Here is a 4148-nt window from a genome sequence, read left to right as displayed (position 1 = left end):
CAAACTATTACAGATGGATGCAGCAGAGCTGAGCTTGTCCTGGAGCATGGGGGGCTTCTAGACCATGGGATATTACATCGGTTGTCATACAGGGATCATGCACAGTCTTGGTTTTAATTCTTCGTAACTTAGTGGGGTGCTCTAGTGTTCAGCATACTGTGGAGGGGACCCGCTGCTGCTGGGGGTCTTCTCTCTGAATGTTTATATATATCCATTATTATATAGAGGATGGTGGGGGTTGGGATATCGCACCATGAAAATAAAGCATATGATTTGTTTCCCCCTAATTATTTCTCTATAAACTTTTTATGTGAAAATCTGCCAACAGCCATCTACAGGGAAGGACAAGTGCAAATAACAATCTCAGCTCTGCTACATCGGTGAGAGACGGCATCACCTATGGAAACACTGTGCAGGCTTGTGTTAGAAGGGTCATTGCCCCTGGGGTGAGTGATTGGAAACAAGAGTGGTTACCAAGCTGTCACTGTCACACTGGACGGGCTGTCAGGCCAGGCATGCTGGGACTTGTGGTTTCACAATAGCTAACCACAAGGTCATTATGGAAATTGCTGGAGAATTGCAGCTTCTAGAAATATCCTCTCCAGATTTGGTCAAGAATCGAATAGTTCCAATGAAGCCCAAAACGACCAGACAGAAGCTTCACGTGACACCCATCGCTCACCATGAACATGGCGTCATCTAATGACTATGAATGGGAACTCTGACACCCGTGACCTACTGTAGCCACTGCACAAAACATCCAACACTGCTGTAATTTTGGTTACACCTCACAGGTCACACACGACTTTGCTCCCATGGATTTCTGCAACCTAATCTGAAAGCAACATAATGTCAGGGCAGAGACCCTGATTCCAGCAAAGAGTCATTTCCTGAGCTGGTTGCTGAAATCACCATTTTATCACCAGGAGATCGCTAAGCACTAGTAAACCTGCTGCAATGTAGTCTTCCATATTCATCAGCTCTGTATAACCCCACCCCCAACCACTGATTGGCAGCTATCTGCCTACGCACAGTGTACACAGACAGTAGCCAATCAGTGATGTGGATGGGATTATAAACAGCTCTGCCTTTAGAGAATTGCTAGATCTGCAGCAGAGAAAGCAGGGATTTTATCAAAACTACAGCAACACATCGCTGGAATCAGGGTCTCTGCCCCTACATCATACTGCTCTCATACAGGGTAGTAAAAACCTGGTGAAAACCAGTCTGCGATCTGGCCAATTTATCGGGGTCAAATCATAGGAGGCTGTAGATGACAAAAATACCATTAACCCTATGGGAGAGTCACATGAAGCAGATTCATAGCAAACATTTCTGCAAATGGGACTATTTCAGGGATGCCATGTGTGAATCGAGCCTTAAAGTGCTTTTCCCATCTCACACTTTGCTGGGTAATGTCAGATGGCTCCGTGGCCCTGGACCATGAGATTGGGGGGTATAAAGGACCCTTGTTCTGGTGATACATGCACGTCCCACCCCCACAGCCTGTGGATTTACCATAATGGTCCCAGATAAGAAGAAGTGACTCCAAGATCCTGCTGCATTTTGCAGCAAAGTATTGACAGCGACTTGGAGCAAAATTCCTTAAGGGGGCTACAGATCACTGTGCAGATACTACACCAGTGAATGGGGGGCACAATGCGTCATGTGGGGCACCGAGACAAGCAAGGCACAAAAAACAAAAATCCAGCTCTTACATTGTGCCTTGCTATGGTGTCATGCTGCGTGTAGCCCCCCCGCCTTAATCCGGCATGTTGTGGTCCAGAAACCTGACAATAGTAGCCCCTCTTAATCCGACACTGGACATCATAGGCAGCCATGAAACAGCTGAGACGTAAGACTGCAGCATTCAGAGCATCGCCGAGAAGAGACGCACAGGAGCCGCTGGAAGATTTGGGGTCCTGAGCAGAGTCTCCCATCAAGCACATCTAATATTTAGTCCTTTGGTCCCCCACATCAATAAGAGACAACATTTTGCATCTCTCCTTGTGGAACTACAAGTCCCAGCCTAGGGTGCAGAAACCTTCATCGAGTATTTCCACAATTGCTTGTATGTTTCTCTCACGGGACCCTTTCCAGAGGCGGCCATCGCCCCTAACAGGTACAGCAGGGGCCTATGTATTTGGGATGCTGGCAGATTGGATCCGGGGGTGCAGTCAGCCGTAGCGTCCCCCCCCCCCCCCCCCCCCCATCGTCACACACGGGCCCAGCCCTGGTATCTACGAGTCACCTGTCACCGATCACAACAGATCACACCCAGATCTCTCTTTTTATTGTAATACAAGGGAAAGGTGACGAGACGCCCAGAACGCAGACTATACCTGCCGGGGGCGGGCGAGGGCAGGGGGTGCTCTGAGCGATCAGCCAATCCTGCAGTCATGATCCGATCGTCAGCAGCCGATGACTTCAGGTGGAAAGGCTTTTCCAGGGAGGTACTGGCACTGAGACCGGCGGATTATGGCGTCTTATTGGCAATGCCCCACGGGAGAAATATATTATCTCCGAATGAGAGATGTGTGAGGTTTTCTTTCGTTCCGTGAGCGCGGATAGACGCGGAAATGCAGGAAGGAAACGTTTCCCTACTTCTGACCTTACGGGACCCAAAACACTACACTCCATTAGTGTGAGGAGCCCGGGCGTGCTCACCGCTGACATCACGGGGCACGAGCAGGCACGTCAGGATGCCTCATGTCATCAGAAACCACACAGCAGTCACATGAGCCCTCATCACAGCCGCCTCCATCTTCCACAGGATCTAATCCCATTCACAAGTAGCCTCCTCGTGATCAATCGCACAATGGCTGTCACCTGCCGTCACCCCTCACCTACATCCCCAGAAGGTGCGGCGTCCTCTCCGGAGTCACTCTTTAACAAAGAACTTCAGTCCGCTCAGGCAAAACCCCGACCCCATCGCCACCTCCCCTCCCTGGAGTCCATAGTCCCCGGTACCGCAGGCTGCTCGGTGGTCCCACGCACAGACGGGGCGGACGACCGCCTGACATTCCACCTTGCCCACAAGTCGCCCCCAACTCAGGGCCTCTACATAATTGCTACCTGCTGAGGACCACCGCCAGGTCCTACTAAAGGGATGCACTTAGAGGCAATGGGTTTTTTAACCCTTCGCGGTGACTGATACTAAATATGCCGGTGATTCGGGGGGGTCATCATACGATTACTCTCCTGTTTGGGGGTCCCATCCCTTAAAAGGCAGAAAACTTGGTGAACTTTTTGGGCAGCCGGTTTGGGGAAGAGCCCATCACCCTCATCCTTCCCCTTTTTTCACCCGCCTGTCGCCCCTCTCTCTTCCAGATGTGCCAGACTTCAGAAGGGCTCAGCTAATAATCCCAGAGCGCGGAGGGTGGGAATAAAGAGTGGGGTGACCGTCCCCCCATCCTGCGCCTGGCGCAGACACACACTTGGTACTTAGCACTCGCCCGGCGTCGACCCATCAGTCAGAGGGATCAAGGGCCTGTCACCCACCAGGACTGATGGCACCCTGACACTCCACCGCCTGCTGCAAGGACGGTGGTCTCACTTTACAGCCCCATTTAAGTTCTAACTTTCCAAGCAGTGAAATAAGTTTCTTACCTGATGTTGTGGATTCCTGACACTCCCAAGCCTGACAGAGAGAGCGTGAAAGAGGGAAAGGAGGAAGGAAGGAGAAAGAGAGGGAGATCTGGGTAACCACACCCCTGTGTGACTCAACTTCACCCTGCGAACATCAGAGCCCCGGCCTGCTCATTATAGGGAGGGCTCAGAGCCGGAGACAGCGGCGAGGCAGGGCCTGCACAACAGGCAGAGCACACAGGCAGGCAGAGGACACAGCAGGCACACCCTTCCTACAGGCGGAATCCCACCACACCTTCCTGCAGCTGAGGAGCCACGAGTGGGAGGAAAAGGAGGAGAACCTGACGGGACAGCGGAGGGTGGGGGGAACTACAAATCCCAGCAGGTGCTAACAGCTGGAGAACCAAATGTTACTCTTCCAACTGCCATTAAAAGGTATCAACCACTGAGGACTCTCAATTCTGAATATTTGTCTTCCAACTGCAGAAGTAACAATATATACAATGTATCTTCCTAAAGTACAAAGTATCAGTCTGGATTCTAACTAGCAACAGGTGATG

The 4148-nt window shown here is 51.2% G+C and overlaps 1 protein-coding gene across 1 annotated transcript in view; it reads right to left on the bottom strand.

Moving 5' to 3' along the window:
• The window catches only part of ELOVL1 (ELOVL fatty acid elongase 1), a 23761-nt gene extending 19934 nt beyond the window's left edge, over positions 1-3827 (bottom strand). The window contains exon 1 of the mRNA XM_073544514.1: positions 3610-3827. The gene's annotated coding sequence lies outside the window, so the exon portion shown is untranslated. The remainder of the gene's footprint in view (positions 1-3609) is intronic.
• Positions 3828-4148: the final 321 nt, after the last annotated feature.

Source organism: Dendrobates tinctorius, unplaced genomic scaffold, assembly GCF_039654945.1.
Source record: "Dendrobates tinctorius isolate UK_male_01 unplaced genomic scaffold, ASM3965494v1 ptg000138l, whole genome shotgun sequence".
Lineage (NCBI taxonomy): Eukaryota > Metazoa > Chordata > Amphibia > Anura > Dendrobatidae > Dendrobates > Dendrobates tinctorius.
Note: the sequence above shows the minus strand (reverse complement) of the source record. Positions and strands in the feature narration are given on the sequence as shown.